The sequence below is a fragment of the Bufo gargarizans genome, chromosome 7, assembly GCF_014858855.1.
Source record: "Bufo gargarizans isolate SCDJY-AF-19 chromosome 7, ASM1485885v1, whole genome shotgun sequence".
Classification (NCBI taxonomy): domain Eukaryota; kingdom Metazoa; phylum Chordata; class Amphibia; order Anura; family Bufonidae; genus Bufo; species Bufo gargarizans.
The window spans coordinates 24,470,381-24,497,884 of NC_058086.1; the positions used below are offsets into that span (position 1 = coordinate 24,470,381).

At 45.4% G+C, this 27,504-nt stretch overlaps 1 pseudogene; it reads left to right on the plus strand.

The window, feature by feature from the left end:
- Positions 1–288: 288 nt before the first annotated feature.
- LOC122943741 overlaps positions 289–27,504 on the plus strand; it is a 30,856-nt pseudogene continuing 3,640 nt past the window's right edge.

A 27,504-nucleotide genomic window follows, 5' to 3' on the forward strand; every position in this document is an offset into this window, starting at 1 on the left:
AAGGGAACTAATCTTTTCTGTTTGCCCATATTTCTACTTTATCTATGCCAAGGAGGAAGCCCCCCCTTCCTTTGGCATTGGTATGGTTAATATTTGGACGTTTCTTGCCTAAGTTTCTGCTCCCATGGCTTACAGTCTCTTGTCCTGAAGCAACTTCTTAAAGACTCGCACAGATTTTTTTTTACCCCATAATCAGTAAAATATGCATGTTTCATAGACGAAAGTGGGAGGGTAGATGATGGGGCTCCTATTACACTTGAATCCTAAATAGGTCTGCAGCCTGTCAGGACCATCTCAAGGAACATGGAAGATGTGTAATGGAGATTTCTTTGTCTCCATAGGGTCCTCAAACAAGGAGGAGAGTTCTCGAGATGCTTCTGTAATTCCTCAGGAAAGGTTCTGCAGACGACCCACATTCTGGAGGCTGCAAAACACAGCAGGCTGAGGCTGAAAACTGATCTGTCCTGTTTGGCCAGGAATTTGCAGTCGATTGAATGGACTTTAATGAGCGACAGACTTTAGCCATAAGGAGAGTCTCAGCATCACACAGACCCTGGAACGTGTTCCAAACATAACCACAAGTGTCTCCTCTCGTGCCCCCTGTCCTTGTCTTTATTGGGATGGAGTAAGGAGCCAGGGAAGGACGCCAGAGACCTGGAGCACAAAGACAGCTCTTGGCACACTTATTCCATATAGCCTGGAGGAGAAGAACTTTCTTCATCCTATGGTCGGTCCATGTTTGGCCGGTTGACAAAGCTAGACGCTTTCTCACGAAACGAAAGATATCTCCCCATCTTCGAAAAGTCCTTCAGTGAAACAAGACATTGACTGATCTCAGGAACTCCTTCAGGTTTTGATATTCGTTTGGCATCGCTCTTGACATCTGGAACCGTTTCTTTAAACTTGAGTCCTTGGCTCCTCTCGAATGTCCTTGGATAGTTTGCCAACATTTATTTAGAGGAGATTTAGGAAGGAAGAGCATTGTTCTTGGCATCTGTCGGAGATAAAATGCTGGTCTTTGGGCTCATCGTGGTTGGTGGCATCATGGTTGGAGCCCTTAAAGGATGCCAGATGCCTCAAGATTGGAGACCACAGACTGAAGCCTGCAGAGCGGAGTTGGTGGAGACGGTGGTTTTTGCCAAGGTCTTGGCTCTTCATCAGGATAGCTATAGTGTCTACAACTACCTGCCCTGGCAGTACAACTCGGACCTATTCTATTCTGCAGAGATTGAGCTCCTGTGTGACCAGGGCTGGGGGAGCATGTTGGAGGTTCCTGCTGGATTCCCGACTTAATGTCACCGGACTGGGCTACTTCAACTGTCACTCGTACACTGTGATGGAGAACAACTCCTATTATTTATTTCTAAGGTAACATAATTCTATTATATATACTTGCCTTAACCAGGTCTAGAAAGGGATTTAAGTGTCTGACATGGTCGTCTCTTTAAGATTTTACATAGAGGGTGTGTTTACTTTTGCAACCATCTTTGTATTTCTCCAACGCATCTCAAAACCTAAATAAAGCAATTTTGCAAATCAATAATTTAAAGGGGTATTCTGGTTGTTAAAAGTTAGGGCTCATTGACACGAACGTGTGCTGCCCGTTGCCGTATTGCGGACCGCATTTGCGGATCCGCAATACACGGGCACCGTTCTGTGTGCATTCCGAATCATGGATGCGGACCCATTCACTTCAATGGGTCCGCAAATCCGGAGATGCGTAACGGTGTGGAACGGAAGCACGGAACTGAAACACTACGGAAGCACTACGGAGTGCTTTCTGGGGTTCCGTTTCGTTCCTCTGCTTCGCAAAAAGATAGGACTTGCTCTATCTTTTTTGCGGAATGGACGGATTGTGGACCCATTCAAGTGAATGGGTCTGCGATCCCCATGCGGCTGCCCCACGCATGGTGCCCATGCATTGCAGTCCATAGCACGGGCTTCACACTGTCGTGCGAACAAGCCCTTATACTGGGGATAGCTATTACATCGTGGGGGGTCCTACCGCTGGAACTCCCACCGATCACAAGAACAGGGAGCCTCGGAGCGGCAGGTGGAGCATGCAGACTGACTATCCCACCGCTCCATGTCTTTGACAGTCGATTACAGCACTTAGGTATTTCTGGAACTCTCCTTGGAGTCCCCCGAATGAACAGAGCAGGTCAGACATGCAAACTACCACTCCATTCATCTCTATGGCAGTTCCGGAAACGGCGGTGCCTTGTACTCGGCTATCTTCAGAACTCCCATAGAGATGAGTGGAGCGGCAGTGCATAGTCTCAACCTGTCGCTCCTTTCATTTTTAGTGGCTCCAAGAGCACAGGGTCCCCATTCTCGAGATTGGTGGGAATCCCAGCCGTAAGACCCCCACTGTGGATAGGGTATAACTTCTCACAACAGGAATCGCCCTTTAAAGGGTGCTTATACTTTTGCAATCATCTATGTGCAATTTGGCAAATCATCATTAAAAAATATCCTATTATTTTGTGTATACAGCTCCTCTGCAGTCCTATATAGCTCCATGGGGACAGTCTACTCGCCAATCCGTGTCCTGCATTCAGACTTCTCTGTCCACTACTTCTGACTAATCGGAGAATGCAGGGTCTGCGTAGGTGCTGCGTACACAAAATGAGAGACTTTTAAACAAAATTGCTTCATTTTACACCCAATTTAATTAAAATGGGAGATTAAAGTTGAATCGTCCTCTTCAGATTCTAAATAATCTAAATAATGTTCCTTATTGACATCTCCTTCCGGGAAAGCTGGGTGACATCCAACATGGCCACCATCAATGCCCCCACAGGAGTTTGCACAATGCTTTCTTAGTTTTCTGAATAATATGTAAAGTACTACAACCCCCATCACATTTCACTCCAGAACTAGGCAGATTTGTCATTCAAGGGCCTGAAAAAGCTGGGTGACAAACCGTGCAGGAGCAATTGTGGCGACCTGATGTGTCACTCAGCTTTCCCAGAAACAGACATGTCTGAATAGTATTTTAGGTGTGATTTAATGGATAGGAATACCGGGAACTTCTCTGCAGGTGTCAAGTAGTAGGTGCAGTGTCACAAGGGGTATAGTCTTACTTTCTATTGTTGGAGGACCTTAAAGCGGTTGACCACCTTTTGTGGAGGTTGGAAACCCCCCCCTCCTGGGCAGAATGACAAAGTGAAGTATACCTCCCTGCTCAACTCTGCTGGGTCCTAGTTCCTTTGCTTCCCGACCTCGGCTGCCTCGCTCAAGTCCCCCACTGTCAGCATCTGCTTTGATGCTGCTGCAGCCAATGACTGGCCGCAGCAGGAGACCTGCCCCTCTTGTGTCACGTGACCAATTGACATGATGCAAGGTGGGCAGGTTCACCGCTGTGGCCAGTCAAAGCTGATGTTGACAGCGAGGGACCTGAGCGAGGCAGCCAAGGGCGGGGAGCGAAGGAGATGGGACCAAGGTGCCGGGAAGTAGCTAACTATGTTTCCCTTTGCATGTCTGCCCAAGAAGGGGGAGGGGGGGGGAGGGCAAAACCACCCCAAAAGTGGAGCACTCTCTTTAAAGTAAATGGAAGTAAAGGTACATTTTCTTTGCATACTTTGCCTAATTTCTGATGCAGAACTCCAAATACCCCACATAGATTAAATGGTAAAATTCAGGCTTCCTGTAGCCACCACTAGGAGGAGCTCATTGCATACGGATTTCTACTACTACACCGAACTGAATAATGACACAGTATGCAGTCAGCTCCTGAGCTCCCCCTAGTGGTGGCTGAGGACAGACAGAATTCTATCATTGCACATTCTGTCTATGCTGGGGATTTGGAGCTCTGTATCAGATAGGGAGAACTTCCTTCATAGATTACTAAACAGTAGGACACATGGTTGTTTGGTTTGGTGCATTTGCCAATGATATTTTCGTTAAATTCAAAACACCTTATGGTAATTTCTGAGATGCGTTTCAAGGTTTTGCAAAACCCGTGCCAGTTACTCCACCCATGATCATAGAAAAGTCTTCTCGTCAGGTCAGAATGTCAAATTGGGTGACATATACACAGTCGTACACAGGAGTCTGGCCCAACAGGACATGTCCCCAATCTTCTGCGCCAAGGTAGAACAACCAGAAGATCTTGATACCTTACCGTATACTGTATACTTTATACCATCAGGTCAAAATATGGCACCATTCATGTCCACCATTAGTCTAAACTTATTTAAGCCTCATTCACACGTCAGTGTTTCACGGACTTGTGCTGTACGTGTTCTCCACGGACAGCACACGTCCCCATTCATTTTAATGTGTGTATTCAGACATCAGTGTTTTAGCGCGGTCCGTGGGTCCGCGTTTTGAGCACGGATGCATGCTCTATTTTGTCCAGGTTCACAGATCCACCACGCCCATTATAGTCTATAGGTCTGTGAAAACCACGGCTGCAGCACTGATGCCATTCGTGTTGCATCCGTGTTTCACGGATCATTAAGAAGAGATGCTTCAAAAATAATTTTTCAGCTGTTCAGTGTCAGTGAAACACGGATGGCACACGGACGGCACACGGACACCAAAAAACAGACACACGGATACTTCACGGACAGCTTTACGGATGCATCACTGTCCACCTTCTCACGGATTTGAGCACGGACACAGAGTGTGAATGAGGCTTAACTACTGAGCCACCGCCACACCACTTTGTGATACTAATGAGGCAACGTTACGACTCTGTGGTTTGTACCATCATGAGGGTATGGAGTACTTCTTAGGGCATTGTATACCGGCCAAGGATTGGGTCAATTATCATAAAATAACGTTAACATGAATGCTCGTTCTCAATAATAGTCTTATGTAGAAGTGCCGCCAATTACCAAAAAAACTATCAAAACACTAATTTTCCAGGTGATCACATCTTTCATGCGGCACCTAAAATCATAATTTTTTTAAAAAAGTGTATAGGGCACTATTGATCGTAATTGCGATCATTCGTTCCCTTTTCACTTAGCATGGGGTTGTGCGAAAGGCACTTTAAACGAGCGCGAATCAACTATATCATCGACCAGTGCTTGTTATTTTCCCAGCATTGGCCGCGTCACTGATCCCTAAGATGATGTCTGCTAGAAACAGGAGAACATCTGGTAGACCTCCAAAGACCTTTACCTGCCTGCACATTTGGTTTCCAGACAGCAGACGACTGACTGATCCTTGACAGATCCCGATGTTTGACCCGTTAGGTGGCGATGATCTCATAAAAACGTGAAAGCAGAGATTTAATGAGGAGCAGCCAACGCAGCCTATAACAGAGGGACATAAATCCACAGACGGGGATGGGACTCCCGGGACAGTAAACATCAGGCTGAATTATCTCACATGTGATGAGTAACGTCTCAGGCCATAAGTCATAGGCTTGTTAACTTAATAAGACTGCAGGAAGGGGCAGCCATTTTGGCGGTGGAGGGGGGTAGGGGGGTTCTGTGAGTGCTATACTGTACTAAGTAATCAACCCCTGATCTGTATAATAATATTAGATACCACAGGCCGTAGGCTATAATGGTTGTGGGAATTTGCCATCGCAGGGTTACTATAGGTTTCCATGACAACATTGGAACGCCCACGAGTGCTGCAGCAATTCTACCGCGCCTTGTGGGCAGTACCATGTCATAGGGGTTCATTGAGAGGGAGATGGGGAAGAGAGTGGGACCAATATTATAAGCCAGAAGGGAGAACTGCAGCATAGAGCGCTGTACTCGGCTGTTTCCGTCAGCCCCATGGACACTGAATGGCGCAAAAGTGCGTATGTGTAACCAGCACTTCGTTTGATCGCAGTGGCTCAGTTCCCACATTCTAATGACTGTTGGGGGTCCCAGTAACCGTAACTTTTCCCCCTGTCCTGTGAATAGGCGATAGATATCCACTGTGAGAAACCCCTTTAATGTGAAGTGTCTGTTATCAATTACTAGCAGAATGACCCAGCTTCGCACGGGTATAATTCATCTATTTCATTTTATGTTTCCATGTGTTGTAAAAAGATATCAACAGTTTCCACCATAACAGTGACCTCCATAGTACCCGCCCCTTTAACAGTGATCTCCACAGTGGCCGCCCCTTTAACAGTGATCTCCACAGTGGCCGCCCCTTTAACATTGACCTCCACAGTGGCCGCCCCTTTAACATTGACCTCCACAGTGGCAGCCCCTTTAACATTGACCTCCACAGTGCCCGCCCCTTTAACAGTGACCTCCACAGTGCCCGCCACTTTAACTTTGACCACCCCTTTAAAGGGAACCTGTCACCGGGATTTTGTGTATAGAGCTGAGGACATGGGTTGCTAGATGGCCGTTAGCACATCCGCAATACCCAGTCCCCATAGCTCTGTGTGCTTTTATTGTGTAAAAAAAACGATTTGCTACATATACAAATGACCCTGAGATGAGTCCTGTCCCTGACTCCTCTCACGTACAGGACTCATCTCAGGTTAATTTGCATATGTATCAAATCGTTTTTTTTTACACAAAAAAAGCACACAGAGCTATGGGGACTGGGTATTGCAAATATGCTAGCGACCATCTAGCAACCCATGGCCTCAGCTCTATACACAAAATGCCGGTGACAGGTTCCCTTTAACAGTGACCTCCACAGTGCCCGCCCCTTTAACAGTAACCTCCACAGTGTCTGCCCCTTTAACATGGACCACCCCTTTAACATTGACTTTCACAGTGCCCGCCCCTTTAACAGTGACCTCCACAATGCCCGCCCCTTTAACAGTGACCGCCCATTTAACAGTGAACTCCACAGTGCCCGTCCCTTTAACATTGACCACCTCTTTAACAGTGACCTCCACAGTGCCCACCCCTTTAACAGTGACCTCCACAGTGCCCACCCCTTTAACAATGAACTCCACAGCGGCCGTCCGTTTAATAGTGGTCTATGCCCCCCATGCATGTAGCAGTGTAGTTGTGCCGTCATACATCATATGACTGAATATTTAAGGATCTGCGAACTGCTAAAAGCTGTGATCAGTTGTTATGGCAACCTGGAGTAGGACCTGCGAGCTTTTATTGGCTAATAAGGGACATGTGACCGTGTAAATGGGAGTTCGGATTTAAGTGAAAGGCTTGCTGGCTTCTATTGGCTAATGCAGGTCATTTTTTGGGAATATCTCAGGAACGGTACGTCCTAAAACCTTCCCAGACACCTGATGTACCTGTGTGCCAAATTTGGTGAAGATCAGTCCAGTCATTTGGTCGCGCATAAAGAACGTCCAGAAAGACAGACAGAAAGACGTCTAGACAGACAGACAGACAGAAACTCGTGTTTATATATATGAGATAAATGCCTGCCCCTCCTTACATTGGCACACCCCTTGTGCCCCACTGAAGAGGTGACGTGAGAGCTCTGAATGATGTCAATCTATACCTAGTGCATGAGGGATTCTGCCATATTGCAGAGTGCTGGAGTCTCACCCCTTCCCCTTTAATTCATCTTCTAATAATTAGACAGGCCGCTCTAACATGAAGTGGAAACCCCCTTTATAAAGCACCTGACTGCTCTCCTGACATGTCTGATTTATAGGCTCCATTCACACATCCGTAATAATGAGTCCGCATCCGTTCCGCAAATTGTGGACCGGGTGCGGACCTATTCATTCTCTATGGGGACGGAATGGATGCGGTAAGCACACTATGTGCTCTCCGCATCCGCATTTCCGGAGCGCGCCGCCGCTCTTCTGGTCTGCAGCTCCCGAAAAAAATAGAACATGTTCTATTATTGTCTGCAATTGCGGACAAGATTAGGCATTTTCTATTATAGTGCCGGCGATGTGCGGTCCGTAAAATGCGGGACGCACATTGCTGGTGTCCTTGTTTTGCGGATCCGTGAATCCGCAAAACACATATGGATGTGTGAATGGACCCTTAGTATATGCTTCTGTTTCCCCGTAAAATAACAATTCTTGGTTATCTTTTCTTACCGTTCTTCTGTTATTCCTCCTGGAAATGAATGAAGAAACTAACAGTACGACTGTGCTTGTCAATAGGGTGCATCCATAGTCCAATTAATGCTGATAATGTTTTACTGTACAGGGACAAAACCCGTTGAGAATGAGAATGGTGACACCAGTTGTTAACTTGGTTGTTTATTCATTTCTGGGATGAGTAATGCGACGGACGGGCCAACGGGCATGAGTCCCTTTAAAGTAAATGTTTTTCGTGATGCCAGTTGCAGTGAAGCAACAAGGGCACAGGGCCCCTTTTAGTGATATGGTGGTACCCAGGTGTAGGAATGCCACAGTGATGTAGGGTGGGCTAAATGTCCCTTAATGTTGGTGTACACGTGTCACGGTGCTCCTACCTGGATACGCTGGAACCCAGGTATTTTCATCCGAAGCAGAAAAAGGGGGTAGTAGTAGTAGTAGGGGATGAAGAATAAATGGAGTCCAGACCTTGTGATGAAGTTGATAACAGCTTTACTTTCAATAAACATTCTTCCAAACAGTTTGCAGGCTTTGGCATTAACTGTGGCAGGCAAACTCCTCTATGCTACATCAGTTGCTCTCTAACTCTGCTGTGCTAACAGGATGGCTATGGAACTCAGCTTCCTCTTTATGCTGTACTTCACTTTGTAGTCTGGTCTGTCTCTAGCTTTGTCCAGGGAACTTTACTCCTGGTTTCAGAGGCTTCCAGCTTTGGCCTCTATATCCAGCTGAGCTGAAGGTGCTCAAGCTGGTTCAGACAGGGCTCGCCCAGCAGGGACGTGCTCCTGCTTCCTTCCCCTAGCAGGGGGTATACTAGACTCAACCTCTCCCCTAGTTGGGGTAGGCTAGACTAACTCTAACTACACTCCTCCCTCCCTGCAGCAAGTGGGACACGCCCACCACACCACAGAGGGGGGTGGTAGAATGGAAGGAAAAGCTCCATTCTATGGACCTGTAGCTCTGCCATGGATGCTGCCACCTTGCTGGTGAACCAGGCATATAACACATAAACAGTTACATCACAGGATTACACGTTTTGCAGGACCTGGAAATCAATACACAGGAAGACATCATGTTAACCATAGGAGATAGTGGCGGGGTGCAGAAGGGGTAATGCACCTCTGGGGCGTTACAGTAACAGAGGAGCACAACACTCCTATTCTTAAATCTGTTAGGTTTAAGCAGCTTACAATATCATCTAGAAACTTTGAGGGAGATTTATCAAAACTGGTGTAAAGAAAAGACTGGCTTAGTTGGCCATAGTGACCAATCAGATTCCACCTTTCATTTTTAGTGCCCCTTTCGAAAATGAAAGGATCAATTTGATTGGTTGCCATGGGCAACTAAGCCAGTTTTCCTTCGCATCAGTTTTGATAAATCTCCCCCTTTGGGTAGATATAAGAAAATGTCTAAAAGAGAAACCATCTCTGTTGCCAGTAGCAACCAATCACTGCTCAGCTTTCATTTTGTATTTTTCTCTTGAGAAATGAAAGCTGCGCTGTGATTGGTCGCTATGGGCAACAAAGATGGTTTTTCTTTTAGTCAGTTTCATAAATCAGATTTTACCTCTTCATAATGTGCCATTGTTTTTGGGCAACAAACCGTCACCTTAGTGTAGTCTGAGGCCCAGAGAGAGATACAGGTGGCACACGCTGCCAAGATTGTAAAAAGATGGCACTCATCCTAAACGAGAGCTTGCTGGGCCTTGTAATCACTGAATATCAGAATTAACCGTACTCTAAAACCTACCCGTTATTGATATACGTTAAAACCACGTGAAATAGAAATGTCAAATAATCAAAGATCAAAGAAAAGTGTTAAGCAGGGTGGAGCTGAGGCAGGTGGGGCCCCTGACAACCAGATACGGTTATAATTAGAACGTATTACTTTATGGCGGTTACTCAGGGTTCGTTGTCCACCGACTTGATTAGTGTCTCTCAGTATATTTAGGGCTCACGGCGTATATTCTATCATCAGCGATGCTCCACAGGGCTGGACTGGAGCACTTTCAGGATCCTGTAGGGTGTCCGTCACAAAAAAAAGAACAGGATCTAAAAAATCCCCTTTAGGCCTCATGCACTCGGCCTCCATTCCATTTTTTTTGCGGATAGGATGGGGACCCATTCATTTCAATGGCTCAGCAAAAAAATGCTGATAAGGCCTCATGCACACGACCGTTGTTTTATTCCGTGTCCGTTGCACTGTTTTTCGTGATTTTCTGCGGACCTATTGATTTTCAATGGGTCCGTTGAAAACTCGGCTAATGCACCGTTTGCCATCCGCGTCCGTGATCCGTGGTTCCAGTCCATCAAATTATTTTCGCGAAAAAAGGCTCGCGGACCCATTCAAGTCAATGGGACCGCTAAAAAACGCGAAGGCACACAAGATTGTCATCCGCGTCTGCGCGTCAGTTTTTTTCCTATCATTTGCATGGCAAACCTGTCTCACACTTTTTTTTACTTTCCTTTATGTCTGGTGGTCCTCCAAAAATAAAGGAAGACACACGGAAACAAAAACGGAAACGGATCACGGAACAACGGAACCCCATTTTGCGGAACGGAACACAACAACGGTAGTGTGCATGAGGCCTTGAAATGAATAGGAAGCAGAAAACAACAGCTCCATGAAAGTCCATGCTTTTTTGGCCTTATGCACACGACCGTTGTTGTGTTCCGTTCCGCAAAATGGGGTTCCATTGTTCCGTGATCCGTTTTTTCCATTTTTGTTTCCGTGTGTCTTCCTTTATTTTTGGAGGATCACCACGCATGAAGGAAAGTAAAAAAAAGTCTAAGTCAAGTTTGCCATGCAAATTATAGGGAAAAAAAACAGACGTGGACACGGATGACAATCTTGTGTGACTCCGCATTTTTTCACGGTCCCATTGACTTGAATGGGTCCGTTAACCGTTTTCCGTGAAATAAATAGGACAGGTTATATTTTTTTGACGGACTGGAACCACGGATCACGGACGTGAATGACAAACGGTGCATTAGCCGAGTTTTCAACGAACCCATTGAAAGTCAATAGGTCTGCAGAAAATCACGAAAAACGGAACAACGGACACGGAATGAAACAACGGTCGTGTGCATGAGGCCTTTGCGTGTGTTTTCTGCATGTTTTTTGGTGCAGATCTACTTCAAAATCCTCAAGCTAAAAAAATTCAGCTTTGTCTTGAAGTGAACACTCTTTTTTGTGCTCAAAAAAAGACACGTGTCTTCCGTGCTGATTATTTTTAAGCTTGTATTTCAAAATCACTGGTGATTTGGCCCTTAGGCCTCCTGCACACGACCGTTTTTTTTCCGTATGCATTCCATTTCCGTTTTTCCGTTCCATTTAAGGCTCCATTCACACATCAGCAAATGGGTCCGCATTCGTTCCGCAATTTTGCGGAACGGGTGCAGACCCATTCATTTTCTATGGGGACGGAATGGATGCGGACAGCACACAGTGTGCTGTCAGCATCCGCATTTGCGGAGCGCGGCCCCGATCTTCAGGTCCGCAGCTCCGCAAAAGATAGAACATGTCCTATTCTTGTCCGCAGCTTGGGGACAAGAATAGGCATTTCTAAAGGGGTGTCGGGCGGGTGTGTTGCGGGTCCGCAACACACCACGGACGTGTGAATGGAGCCTAAAGATAGAACATGTCCTATTATTGCCCGCAAATCACGTTCCGTGGCTCCATTCAAGTCAATGGGTCCGCAAAAAAACGGAACACATATGGAAATGCATCCGTATGTCTTCCGTTTCCGTTCCGTTTTTTGCAGAACCATCTATTGAAAATGTTATGCCCAGCCCAATTTTATCTATGTAATTACTGTATACTGTATATGCCATATGGAAAAACGGAACAGAAACGGAAACAAAAAACGGAACAACGGATCCGTGAAAAACTGATCGCAAAACACTGAAAAAGGCCTCATGCACACTGACCGTTGGTGTGTTCCGTTCCGCAAAATGCGGTTCCGTTGTTCTGTGATTTGTTTCCTTGTGTCTTCCTTTATTTTTGGAGGACCACCAGACATAAAGGAATGTAAAAAAAAGTCTAAGACAGGTTTGCCACGCAAATGAAAAATGGACGCGTGGACGCGGATGCGGATGAAAATCTTGCGTGCCTCCGTGTTTTTTAGCGGTCCCATTGACTTGAATGGGGCCGCAAACCGTTTTCTGTGAAAATAATAGGACAGGTGATATTTTTTTGCCGGACTGGAACCACAGATCACGGACGCGGATGGCAAACGGTGCATTAGCCGAGTTTTCAACGGACCCATTGCAAATCAATGGGTCCGCAGAAAATCACGAAAAACGGTGCAACGGGCACGGAATAAAACAACGGTCGTGTGCACGAGGCCAAAGCCATACGGTCGTGTGCAGGAGGCCTTAGGGTTATTGTCCCGACCATGAATGCCTAAGGCTTCATGCACACAGCAGTTGTGCGGCCGTTCCGTGCATTGGGAACTGCATTTTGCGGTCCCCAATGCATGGCAAACGTCTGTGCGGCGGCCGGGATGGATCGAGACCCATTCAACTTGAATGGGTCCGTGATCGGTCTGCACCGTAAAAAAATAGAACATGTTTTATTTTTTTGCGGTGCGGAGGCACGGAGAGAAACACCACAGAAGCACTCCATAGTGCAGTTCCAGATTGCGGACCCATTCAAGTGACCGTATCTGGTTGTTAGGGGCCCCACCTGCCTCAGCTCCACTTTTATAATTTGATTTTTGATTATTTGACATTTCTATTGCACGTGGTTTTAGTGTATATCAATAACGGTATGTTAGAGTGCGGTTAATTCTGATATTCAGTGATTCCGTTTATACGTAAGTTAGAGTGCGGTGAAAGTAGCTTGTTGGGCCTTGTCGAAATAACATGAGCAGAGGCCAAACCTCTCCCCATAGCTGCACCAGGGGGGATATTAACCCCGGCTTCCTTCCTACACGATGCAGCACACCGTATAATACGGTGTATAATGAGCCCCCTGAGTAAACACCAGGAACGGCTTTCCATTTCCACAAGTGATAAAAACGCTGAAATTACTAGAGAGACTTGACCCAAAGAACGTCAGGACGCATGAGACATCAGCGCAAAGTCAAGATAATGTCATAGGCCCCGATTTATCTAATGCAACAGAAAACTGGCTCAGTTGCCCATAGCAACCAATCAGATTCAACCTTTCATTTTCCAAAGGAGCTCTGAAAAATGAAAGGTGGAATCTGATTGGTCGCTAAGGGGAACTAAGCCAGTCCCGCAAAAAAAAAAAAAGTATACTTTTTTTTTTTTTGTTTCTTTTTACTATGGATGGGTGCCAGTGTATGGCATCAGTCTGAGGCATCCGTTAACGTATACATTTTTGTATACGTTAAACATATGACAAAAATGTAATGTGAATCCAGCCAAAGGGCTCATGTACACAAACTTATTTTCTTTCCGTGTCCCTTCCGTTTTGTTTGCAGACCATATGCGGAACCATTCAATTCAATTCAATGGGTCTGCAAACAAAACGGAAGTTACTCCATGTGCATTCCATTTCCATAATTCCTTTTCACACAAAAATAGAACGGACAAGGATAGGACATGTTATATTAGGGGCAGGCTGTTCTGTTCCGCAAAATATGTAATGCACACAGACGTCGAAATTTTTGACTTTTTTTAATGTCTAAAACCAGGGTAAAAACTATTAAAAGCATTTCCCTTCTTTCGGTAAAGTTGCAGAAGAACATGGCAAACCAGTAGACTAAAGTAGTGTGAGGGTGGAAGGTGCCTTCCTCGCCATTCATAGAAGTCGAGCAGGACAAGGACATTATAAACACATCCTTTCAGCAGCGATCGGTGGGGTTTCTGGATTTCTTTTGTGGTTTTCAGTTCAGTTGCATATAATTGATGTCTATGTATTCTTGACTTGACCTTAAAATTAACAGAGGACCTCCCTGGTGACCCCTCGGGCAGGTTTTGCACCAGGAACATGTCACAAATGGAGTCTTTAATCATTGCATGTATATATTTTGTATATTTACAGTAGGGGAAGGTTTATGTTATACTTTGTGTTACTCATCAGCGACCTCACAGTTAGTTTTCATTGTGGGTAAGGTCATTATACACTGAGAATCTGCAGCAATGGTTTCCAGTCTAAGAAATATACGTACTGGGACTTGTCTGGTAATAAAAAAAAATTCTAAATAAAATGAATAAAATAAATGCTACCGTTCCTCCACTGCTCCCATTACGATGCTTCACCGTGCCCTACTTCTTTTTACTACTTGGTCCCTGTCGACACACAGGAAATCACTGCTGAGCCAATCACTAGCTGAGGCGGGTCACTGCTGCTGCCAGTGATTGGCTGGAGATGGACCAGGAAGTAAAGACTGGCGGAGGACCTAATGGGTGGACAACCCCTTTAAAATATCTTCCGAACAAGTCTTTAATCCTGTCCTGATAGATTACAACAATGTATCAGTGCAGATATAATGTATCAGGCTCTACAGACTACTGTCCAGATTGAATGCAACTGTAGCAAACCTTTAACTTTAAGAAGGATTAGGTCTGTACAGGTTTTTTTTTAATGCTGGGAAATGTAATTCATTGGCGTCATCAGTGCGGCAGGAAGTAGCTAACTTCTCCTCCTTCCAATAGAAATAAATGTAGCTGAAATAACTGCATGAAATAAGGGTCCGCTGTTTTTACCGCACAGACCCTAGACAGGTTTCGAAGTAATCTTAAAGGGGTTGTATAGGATTAGACCAACAGTTCTTCTAAAATAGCGCCAACACGCGTTCATGGGTCAAACCTGGTATTGCAGATCATCTCCAGTGAAGTGAATGAGACTGAGATGCAGTACCACAAACAACCTGTGGACAGGGGGGGCACTGTTTTGGGAATAAAGTGGATGTGTTTATGTAATCCTGGACAATGTCCTGTTACCTGATGAGAAGACTGTGGAGCGTGCAGACATGTTGGTAATTGGACACTAAGTCTAGCTGACAGCGCCCATCTTGGCGTCTAAACCAATACATAGGATCAAAGGTAAAACAATTGCGCAAAATAAATGGTAGATAAATCCCTCAGGAATGCAGAGTAATCCGTGCTATGGCTGCAGGGTGGACAGGACAAGTGTACCCGACAGATGTACAGGGGCTTATCAACCTAATGCATAGAGAGGCCAGCGAGACATGGAGAAGTGTCCACCTGCTCTGCGCTTACATCAGGGAATGGCAACCAGTGCAGCACCAACAACATGCTGAGAGCGTGGTAGTGTCACAACAGCTAGCCGCACATTTCAGAGCACTGATGTGGACTATACTGCAAGAGGAAAGGAACATTATCTCTGTAGACAACATACTGAACAGTAATAGCTGTATAAATGTAGTTATATTCTTATACATAGGAGGCAGTATTATAGTAGTTATATTCTTGTACATAGGAGCAGTATTATAGTAGTTATATTCTTGTACATAGGAGGCAGTATTATAGTAGTTATATCCTTGTACATAGGAGGCAGTATTATAGTAGTTATATTCTTGTACATAGGAGCAGTATTATAGTAGTTATATTCTTGTACATAGGAGGCAGTATTATAGTAGTTATATCCTTGTACATAGGAGGCAGTATTATAGTAGTTATATTCTTGTACATAGGAGCAGTATTATAGTAGTTATATTCTTGTACATAGGAGGCAGTATTATAGTAGTCATATTCTTGTACATAGGAGCAGTATTATAGTAGTTATATTCTTGTACATAGGAGGCAGTATTATAGCAGTTATATTCTTGTACATAGGAGCAGTATTATAGTAGTTATATTCTTGTACATAGGAGCAGTATTATAGTAGTTATATTCTTATACATAGGAGCAGTATTATAGTAGTTATATTCTTGTACATAGGAGGCAGTATTATAGTAGTTATATTCTTGTACATAGGAGCAGTATTATTGTAGTTATATATTCTCGTACATAGGAGGCAGTATTATAGTAGTTATATTCTTGTACATAGGAGGCAGTATTATAGTAGTTATATTCTTGTACAGAGGAGGCAGTATTATAGTAGTTATATTCTTGTACATAGGAGGCAGTATTATAGTAGTTATATTCTTGTACATAGGAGGCACTATTATAGTAGTTATATTCTTGTACACAGGAGCAGTATTATAGTAGTTATATTCTTGTACATAGGAGCAGTATTATAGTAGTTATATTCTTGTACATAGGAGGCAGTATTATAGCAGTTATATTCTTAACCAAATCTCTTTTTATTGGTCATGTCATGAAAAAGATACAGGCAAGTTGAATAATGGTACAATTGACAATGCACATCATATAAGGCGTAACATAACAAATGCCGATAATGCACATTACAGTAATCCTGTACCACGGTCTGTATCCTCGTTAAGAGGTAAGTATGACATCTCTATCCACACAAATAGACATCTGCAACTTGAATCCAATAGAGATCTAATATAACAGTAAAACATATAAAAACAAATAAAAACATGAAGACAAGGGTAAGAAGGGAAAAAAGGGGGGGGGGGGGGGGGGACCGCTCTAGCTGTCAGGAAACCTGAATTTCTTCCAAGGAAGCCACACCTTAAGGAACTTTGTTCGAGTGTGGGTCTCCCAGTGTGCCAGCTCTTCAAATCTATAAAGTTGGTCCACTTTTTCCAGCCAACTCGAAATAGTGGGAGGCAGAGTCTGCTTCCACAGCAAGGGGACTAAAAGCCTAGCGGCGGTAAGCAATATAGTAGGTAAATCTGATTTGGTTGGGGTAAATGAAGAGTTGGGGCACCAGAGTAGGATCAGCTTTTGATCCAAAAATACAGAAGTGGAGCAGATTTTGTTAATTAAAATCTCCACTTGGCTCCAGAAGGGACGTATACTAACGCAATCCCACCAAATATGTGAAAGAGAACCGATGCCCGCCCCGCACCTCCAGCAGACCTCAGGGATTTCCGGGTTGAGCCTATGAAGAAACTCAGGAGTCTTGTACCATCTGGTCAGCAACTTGTACGAGTTCTCCTGAATTTTAATGCATCGGCTAAAACCATGAGAGTGGGCCAAAATAAAAGCTCTCTCTGGTTCTGACAATTTGAGGGATAGTTCCTTCTCCCATGAGCTCAGGAAATGAGAGTCAGAGCAAGTAAAGGATAGTAGTTCCTTATACATCGTGGAAAAGGGTCTGCTGGAGGGCCGGGCCGACATCAGCTTCTGCTCCAACCAAGTGGGGGAGGCCAGATGAGACGTTTGTAGTTGCAGGATTCCTATGTCTCTCTTAAAACTATGGAGATGCAAGAAAGCTACTGATTTAACTCTAGGTAATTCAAGGATCCCTTTCCAATCCAACCCACCCTCTGCTGACACCACATCTTGTAGCTTATGATTCTTGAGCAGTGCCCAAACCCCTGTGACCCCAAGTGTTTCGGGGTGAATATAACTTTGTAATAGATATAATGGGAGCTCAGGACTAGGGAAGTGAAGCGTCTTTGAACTGTAAAGCTTAGACCAGGTGAATAGCACCCCTCTCCATAGTAAAGGCAAGTTTAGAAGCTGTGGGGGAACATGGGCGGACACCCCACAGAATTAATTTCTCATTATCAGTGAGTAGCTTTCGTTCCAATTGTGAGCAGATGGTCATAGGCTTTCCTGAGAGGAGGCTCACTCCTCTGCACATAAGGTTAGCTTTGTAGTACAAGTGGACATCAGGTAACCCAAACCCTCCAAACCTCTTTTCCCTGGTTAAAATGGCGTAGGCCACCCTCGGGGACCGGCCTCTCCAAAGAAAGAGGGACATCATCCGGCGTACTTCCGTGAAGATATGACTGCGGTACCCAAATCGGTAGAGTCTGCAGAAGGTACAGGAACCTAGGGAGTATATAGGTTTTTAAATAATTCTTCCTCCCAATCCAAGAGATGAAAGGCATTTTTAGTGAATGGAGCTGTGTTTTAACAGCTTGAAGTAAAGAAAGGTAGTTGGAGGGAAATAATTCCTTAGGGTCTGCAGTTACCTTGATACCTAAAAAAGGTATTTCTTTAGAGGCCCACTTAAAAGGAGTAGAATCCTTTAAAAGCTGCACTATGTTTCCAGAACAGGACACATTAAGAGCTATGGATTTGGAATAATTGATTTTAAAATTAGAGATGAACCCAAAATCTTCAAAAATGGTAAGCAGTTTGGGGAAGGATACCCTAGGATTTGAAGTCATCACCAAAAGATCATCAGCAAAAGCCGCCGTAATATGGTCTTGAGACCCAATGGTGATTCCCTCAATCTCAGGTGACTGACGGATTTTACTCAGCAGAGTCTCCATCACCAAAACAAAGAGAGTCGGGGAGAGTGGGCACCCCTGACGCGTACCATTGGAAATGCCGAATGTTGGGGATAAGGTCCCATTGACTTTGACCCTGGCAGAAGGGGCTAGGTATAATGAGAGAATGGCAGAGATGAATTGTTCTGGTATACCAAACTTCGACAATGTCCTGGCCATAAAAGCCCAGCTCACCCTGTCAAACGCTTTTTCTGCGTCGGTGCTCAGTAATGCTACCGGCAGCCCTTTAGTTTGCGCCCAGGACATCAAGTGCAGCAAACGAACTGTATTCTCATTGCCCCGTCTGCCAGGGACAAAGCCAACCTGCTCACCGTGTACTATGTCAGGAAGCAGTAGCTGAAGGCGTTGGGACAATATCTTCGCCCACCACTTAACATCCACATTCAATAGGGAGATGGGACGGTAGCTACCACATTCCAGAGGGTCTTTATTTTCCTTATGAAGGATGGTGACATGGGCCATTAAGGATTGTGGAGGCAAAGACCCCCCGTTTAGTAAATAATTGCAAAGGGATTTAAAATGTGGGAGCAGTATATCCTTAAAAGTTTTATAATACGAGATGTTCAGGCCGTCAGGACCAGGGCTCTTCCCTGAGGGGATGGATGATAGAACTTTAAGTATCTCGTCGTCTGTAATTGGAGATGTGAGCTGGGAAGCTTGCGTGGGGCTTATGGAGGGGAGATCGAGCGTTTTAAGGAATTGATCAGTCGCAGCCGCTATAGACTCCGGAGTGGCTTGGTTCGGAGGTGGTAGATTATATAGATTAGAGTAGAAGGCGCAAAACGCCTTTGCTATTTCGGGTGTAATCTTGTGCACTTTACCCGCCGCATCCCTAATTCCCGGGATAAAGGAACTTGCTTGTTGCTGTTTACAGAGCGCCGACATCAGCTTATTTCCCTGATCTCCATGGGCATAGGACCTGAACTTAGACCGAAATAGTAACTTGGCCGAAGTAGCGTTCAATAGGTTTTTAAGGTCATTCCTAGCTTTGTATAATTCCTCTGCCACTTGGGAAGCTTGGGACTGTTTGTGGGTGAGCTCCAGAGCTGTGATACGGGACATTAACAGGTTCTGAGCCTGGGATCGCTTTTTCTTCACATAAGAGCCAAGAGCAATCAATTCACCCCTAATCACGGCCTTATGTGTCTCCCATACAATGGGGATAGACGGGGGGGATGGGCCAGATGTATTGATCTTAAAAAACTCAGACAGTGAGGCTGAAAGTTTGGATACATGGTCAGGGTCTTGAATGAGTGTATCATTTAGTCGCCATGTCCAGTCTTTCTTTGGGAGGCCGGTCAACGAGAGGGTTAGGAAGATTGGGGCATGATCTGAGAGTACAATGCTCCCTACTCTAGCACTGGAGACTAATGGGGCGTGGGCGCCTGAAAGGAAAAGATAGTCTATCCTGTGGTAGGAATTTTTTGCATGAGAATAAAATGAGTAATCCCTCCCTGAAGGGTGCAATGTGCGCCACATGTCCAGTACCCCCAGTCTCTTCAAGGAAACCTTAAGGCGCCTCAGAAGCCTGTGAGTAACAGACGACCTGCCTGATGAGGAATCTAAAGAGGGCTCCAAGGCTACATTAAAATCCCCGCCTAGCACCAGCAATCCCTCAGTAAAGGAGCTCAACTGTCTAAGGGTCCGAACGAGCCATGGGACCTGACCCCTATTGGGGGCGTAGATATTCGCCAGTGTGACAGAGGTGTCAGCAATGAGGCCCTTTACAAACAGAAAGCGCCCCTCGGAGTCTGCAGAGGTCGCCTTCTGAGTAAATGGAATGCTTTTGTGTATTGCAATGCTGACCCCTCTGCTGGCTGACGAATGAGTGCTATGGTACCACTGGGAGAATTTAGCGGATGGCAACTTCGGAATCTTCCCTGTTTTAAAGTGCGTTTCCTGAAAATAAGCTATAGAAGTTTTTTCCTTGAGCAGGAGTGACAATACCTGAGATCTCTTACATGGCTCGTTCAGACCCCGGACATTCAGTGATGAGATAACAAAGGAAGTCATGGTGACCTATTACAGAGTGAAGAGAAAAGCATTAACCATTGGAAGCACACAACCAAGATACATGTGATTAAACCTGACTGAGCGAGGAGGGAGAACAAGAGGGAAAGGACAGACAGACAAATACAGTGGGGAGGCAATTGAACAAAAAAGTAAAGAAAAACACATGCCACATAAAGAGTCCCACGGAACACCTGACATGTAGTGGATCCATTTGCATCGCGGCAACCAGCCGGGATCCATCAGGGGGGGCTCCCATAGGACAGCTGAGAGCCGCTGAAAGGCTTTCAGAGGGGGGTCAACCATCATATGGTGAAGAACCGGAGAACCCCAAGTCTAGACCCAACGGGGTGAGGTAACTATGCGGGTGATAGGATCACATCCAGGACAACCTCAAGGCGATTTGCAAGTGCTAAAGATCACTCTTACAGCATCGGCGTCCTCTGTAGTGAATAAGAACCCCAAAAACTGCAAGGGGTAATAAAAATAAACTCAAAACACAGGAATCTCCTTCTGCTATGCAGATTGAACTCGGAGAAGCAGGGGCACAGCCCTGCAATGTAAGGCACAACTCAGCTACTGTGCAGGACAAGGGAGAGAGTCCTTAAAGAGACAACAAAATATGGCGAAACAGCAACCTCAGGTAATCTGCCGATCTCTCTTGGCCCTTCCAGCTTTTCCAGGGGACACTTCCGTCCAGGCATCCAATTTCGGTGGAACGGGCAAAGGGTCGCCTTGATCCGCGGGCATCCAGGATGGGATCTCTATGGGAGCCAGTCCCAGCGGGCCCCAGATAGATTGCAGGTCGGCCGGCTTGCGTACAGTAAGCTGTTTGCCATTTTTCATTATGGCCAGGCCGAAAGGGTACAGCCACTTAAACTGAGTGGCTGATGCTCTCAAAGCGTCCAGTAATGGCCGGAGGAGGCGCCGCTTTCCCAGCGTTGTAGGCGCAAGGTCCTGGAAGAACATAAGGGGGGCATCGCCATACCTCAGATTTTCGGCCTCTCTACCGCTTCTCAAGATGTCGGCCGTGTCGATAAAGCTGAGCAGGCCGCAGATCACGTCGCGCGGCGGCTCCGTGGGTTTAGGCCTTGGGCGCAGTGCTCGGTGGATGCGCTCCACCACTATGGTCGCTGCTCTTTCCGGGCCCAGCAGCTGCGTGAAGATTTCAACCGCCACCTTGCGGAGGGCCTCTGCTGCAATGGACTCAGGCAGGCCTCTAATCCGTAGGTTCTTGCGTCGGCTCCGATTTTCTTGATCCTCTATACGGAGGTGGGCCTCATTTATTAAGTCTTGATGCCACTGCAGGGCTTGACAGGTCTTGCCTTCATGCTGAAAGATGGCGTCCTGGGCAGTTTCGAGCGCCATTACTCTGTGGCCAAGGCCGCGGAGATCTTCCTTTATGTCGCCTAAATCTCTTTTCAGAGGGGCTAACGCGGCGTCCAGAAGCTCTTTGAGCACTTCTTTAGAGAGATGCGTGCGCCGCCGTGGGAGTCGGCACTCCGAGGCCTCCGATGCGCTGCCCGCTTCGGACGGCTCCTCTGCATCTGAGGGCTGAGGCGCTCGCGGCGCCATCTTGGGAGTATCACTGGCTGCTTCGCCTGCTTTTTTAGATATTTCTCCATGTCCGGCTGCTTGGAGCGAGCAGGAGTCGATTCCAGGAGATCCCTGCTATGATCTCTACCAAGTTTCCCCATTAGGTGTGCAGTATTATAGCGTCTTAAGGGGTTAATGCTCCAGTGTGTGAGAGGAGCTCAGGAAGCTGCTGCCATTCAGCTTCACAGCCAGGCTCCGCCCCCCTAGTAGTTCATAGTAGTTATATTCTTGTACATAGGAGGCAGTATTATAGTAGTTATATTCTTGTACATAGGAGCAGTATTATAGTAGTTATATTCTTGTACATAGGAGGCAGTATTATAGTAGTTATATTCTTGTACATAAGAGCAGTATTATTGTAGTTATATATTCTTGTACATAGGAGGCAGTATTATAGTAGTTATATTCTTGTACATAGGAGGCAGTATTATAGTAGTTATATTCTTGTACATAGGAGGCAGTATTATAGTAGTTATATTCTTGTACATAGGAGGCACTATTATAGTAGTTATATTCTTGTACACAGGAGCAGTATTATAGTAGTTATATTCTTGTACATAGGAGGCAGTATTATAGTAGTTATATTCTTGTACATAGGAGGCAGTATTATAGTAGTTATATTCTTGTACATAGGAGGCACTATTATAGTAGTTATATTCTTGTACACAGGAGCAGTATTATAGTAGTTATATTCTTGTACATAGGAGGCAGTATTATAGTAGTTATATTCTTGTACATAGGAGCAGTATTATAGTAGTTATATTCTTGTACATAGGAGCAGTATTATTGTAGTTATATATTCTTGTACATAGGAGGCAGTATTATAGTAGTTATATTCTTGTACATAGGAGGCAGTATTATAGTAGTTATATTCTTGTACATAGGAGGCAGTATTATAGTAGTTATATTCTTGTACATAGGAGGCACTATTATAGTAGTTATATTCTTGTACACAGGAGCAGTATTATAGTAGTTATATTCTTGTACATAGGAGGCAGTATTATAGTAGTTATATTCTTGTACATAGGAGGCAGTATTATAGTAGTTATATTCTTGTACATAGGAGGCAGTATTATAGTAGTTATATTCTTATACATAGGAGCAGTATTATAGTAGTTATATACTTGTACATAGGAGCAGTATTATTGTAGTTATATATTCTTGTACATAGGAGGCAATATTATAGTAGTTATATTCTTGTACGTAGGAGGGTACCATTATGTGGGGGTATAGCTGGTATCTAAGGGCATTGAATCCCTAATCCCCTCCTTCTAGTTATCGGCAGAAGTCTCAGGCTCTCTTTTGACAATCGCACATAACATGTACACTATCATGGTTATACCAGTCTGGTTATAAAAATACCATTTACATGCAATACTCAGGGCTTCTCTGCTCTCCCTTTGGCTCCTGTAACTTCTGTTTCCCATCAGTGTAGAATTGCTATAAGCATTCAGTCTCTGGGCAGGAAGCTGCGCTCGGCTCCCTCTGGGACTCCTTATGACTTGCAGGTTGATACAGAACACATTTTCTAGCTTGGAGTTCTGCACTCAGTATGCGCCTGTCTGTGTGGTGCCGACCATGTATCTTAAGGCCTCACTTCTGTGCCAGACAAAATAAAGAGCTGGAATTACCAGAAGGTCTATAAGTCTATGAGTTACAATATCCAGGAAAATTAGGCTGTTATTATGTAGCTAACTTTGCATTGAGTATTTGAGTTGTGGATCTGGAATCTAGACTGAACCATGACTATAACTGATCCTGGGATAAAAACTGTAGAAGGTCCTATAATCCTTGGGCTAGAGGTTTGGTCAGGAACTGGTCAATTCCAGCAACTGGTTCAATTTTGCAATGCCATCTCTGGCTTCTTAAGTTTCCTCAGCCATGAGCTTCTGGTGGTATCGCTAACTGGTGGTCCTATGGCTAGAGGAAACAACATCTCTGGATAGATCATCAGCATCTGACCGGCGGTGGTCCGACACCCGGGACCCCCGCCGATCAGCTGAATGGCAAGTAGCCCTGCCCAGGCCAGTTGATACTTGCTGGAGCGCCGCTGCCTTCTCAAACAGCTGATCGGCGGGGGCCTGGGTGTCGGACCACCGCCGGCCAGATGCTGATGATCTATCCAGAGGATAGATCATCAGTTAAAACAAACTGTAGAACCCCTTTAAGCAGGGTGGTGTGAGGTTCTGCCTGGATGTGTCCTCAGTTCTTCCTAGATGTTTTTTTTTCAGACATCTTGGCCCTTTCCTATTTATCCTGGATTTTCACATTTATTTTTCTTCTTTTACACGCTCTTAGCACCTATGTAGTCTCTGGCACCCATTTTCCGGATGGTCTTGATTTATATTTACGCCACCTCTAGATCCCCATGATAATCTGGGACGCTTCCCTATATTCCACTCTGTTTTCCCCCATTCAGCCAATGGGACGGCAGCAGTGGATGACGTCATAGTGAATCTTCATTCACTCATTGGCTGGCCTGCCCACCTGACTCTCCTGGGGGCGGAGCGAGGGAATCCTATTTAAAGGATGTTTGTCTGCTGGGCTTCATGGCTGCTCACCAGGTGGTGTCTCACACTATGAGACTATCCCCTATTGTTGTACCTGAGGATGCACCATCGGTTGTGTGTAGAAATCCATAGGGATGGTTACAAATTTCTTTGCAACATATCAGTGCAGGGACTTGTGTGCCCGTGTGGTAGGTAGCGCATCTCCCACACTCATGTTCTAGTACCACATTCAGTGAATAGATCATATAGGGGGCATCAGTGGGATCTATGATTCAGGAAATATGCCACCTAAGAGCCACAGAGATGCCCTCAGTTCTCTTGAGCACCGTCAACCTTTGAAATGCCTTGAGTGGCCGTTAGTGTTAAGATCTGTCTGGTGGCAGAACCACGAGTCACAGACTGGTTGTGGGACCTTTTTGTCTCCTTTATTTGGGAGGGGGAGCTGTCCTGTAGTCAAGTGGTGTCTAAGATTATAAAGCTTAATCACTATAAAAATGAGTTTTACAACTTTTTCAAATACTTTATTTATTAGCTCTTCGCTGCTGTCAAGATATTTTCTTGCTGTCAGTGAATGAGAATGCTCTTGGTTACATTCACAGGCAGTAAAGCTGTCTATAGCTGGTCCTGCTCTCTGTACCCAATGACACATCAGCAATAGCTGCACCAATCTCTCTGGTAGTTTGCTACAATGTATCAATCTGGAGACCATTGTCTAGACTGGATACAAATGTATCCACTGAGAACAGAACTAGCTACAGGTTTGCAGCCAGAGTCCAACTGGCCCACCAGAGAACTAGAAGACCCTCTGGTGGGCCCAAGCTCTGACACAGTAATGAACCCCTAATAAAACAGGACACCTAAGGTCTAGCACAGTGGTGGTGAACCTATGGGACGGGTGCCAGAGGCGGCACTCAGAGCCCACTCTGTGGGCATCCACACCATGGAAAAAGTCTATGGCGTACCAATATGCCTTAGAGCAGGGATGCTCAACCTGCGGCCCTCCAGCTACTGTAAAACTACAACTCCCACCATGCCCTGCTGTAGGCTGTCCAGGCATGCTGGGAGTTGTAGTTTTGCAACAGCTGGAGGGCCACGGGTTGGGCATCCCTGCCTTAGACTTTTCCTGCCATTTTTCAGCGCAGGGCACGCTATGAACAGCAAAGGCAGAGCATTCAATGTAAGCAGGCTATTGTAGCTAAATGATACATGGAAGACTTACTATATTGGTATTCAGATTAAATTGCCGTGTTGGCACTTTGCGATAAATAAGTGGGTTTTGGGTTGCAGTGTCGGCACTCGGTCTCCAAAAGGTTCAAGGTCTAGCATAAAACCAGTTTCACGTGGAGCTGACCTTGGAACCCCAGATATCTTATTAAGGCCTCCTGCACACAACCGTAGGTGTCCCGCTGCCGTATTGCGGACCGCATATGCGTATCCGCAATATACGGGCACCGTTCCGTGTACATTTTGCATTGACTTGAATGGGTCCGCATATCCGGAACGGAGCAGAATGGAACCCCCCATGGAAGCACTACGAAGTGCTTCTGTGGTGTTCCGTTCCGTGCTTCCGCTCCGCAAGAAGATAGAAACTTGTTCAATCTTTTTGCGGAACGGACGGATCACGGACCCGATTCAAGTGAATGGGTCTGCGATCCGCATGCTGCAGCCCCACAATCGGTGACCTTGCATTGCGGACCGCTATTTGCGGTCCGCAGCACACGTTTGTGTGCAGGAGGCCTAAACCTTATTGATAAGTCCTGCATGTGCAATGACAAGAAGAATGACTTAAAAGTGGGCACACGTCAGATATACACAGAGGGTGGGCCCTGAGAATCCTTTCCTCAGGTGGGCCCAAGCCTCTGAATGTAAACAATGGTGTTTTCATTCAGTTGTAGATTCATTTATACTGTGATTAATGGGGTTGTCCACTCCTTTACTTCTGATGACCTATCCTCAAGATCGGCTATTGGTATCTGATCATCGGGGATCTGACGCCCCACACTCCTGCCGATCAGCTTAGAACTACACAGATCCATCCACTGATGCAATGAGTTTTTCACTGATGGTTGCTAAGAGATGTTGCGTAAACCTTCAGTTTTTTTTTATCACGAGCGTGAAAAACGTATCAAAACGCATTGCACCCACGCGGAAAAAAAACTGAACGCAGGCAAAAATGACTGAACTTGCTTGCAAAATAGTGCGAGTTTCACTGAACGCATCCGGACCTAATCCGTGTGAAAGGGGCCTAATACTTTTAAGATTAGACGTGTGGGGATTTAATTTTTACTTACTTGGCACACAGAGATGTAACTTAAAGCTCCTGGTCCCAATCCAAAATTTGTAACAGAGACCTCCACCTACCTGGACCATTTAAAATACTGGTAATTCTGGATCCCATCAAGAACCAGGGCTTGACAGCCATTTGTATATCCCTTATAGCAGGCATCCTCAAACTGCGGCCCTCCAGCTGTTGTAAAACTACAACTCCCACAATGCCCTGCTGTAGGCTATGTGTAGGCTGTTCGGGCATGCTGGGAGTTGTAGTCTTGCAACAGCTGGAGGGCTGCAGTTTGAGGATGCCTGCCTTTTAGCAACACGCCTGTAGGAACAACAGCAGAACATTTCCATCACGTCCCTTTTATACAGCACAGTGTGTTATCTTCTAGATCACGTACTTCTAGGGGTCCTCCTGTGGCTTTTCTCAAGGCTTTTGGTTGCTGCCACTGGAATTCTTTTGCTTGGGGTGTTTATTATCCTAGAGATTTAGGCCTTGACACAGCTGAACTTCTGGGATGACTGCAGAGTAAATCCCGGGACGGTTTTGAAGCACTTGCCACCCAAAAGAGGAGAAACCTGATATCTACAAGATGAGCTCTACTCAGTCGTGTCTTGTATTAATAAAGTCCAGTTTGTCTAATTGGCTTTCCAAACTAATATCTTTTCTCTCCATTCAGGATGGATGAAAATTATAATCTGCTTCCACATGGAGTAAATTTTCAAGATCCCATCTTCCCCAACACACCAGAGAACAATCGCATATTTGCAAGTATATTCCAATTCTCCAATTGTGTGACCGGAATAGATCCACAGATTTACTCCCCGGACTGGGAGGCTCAAGAGGACAGCAGGGTGAG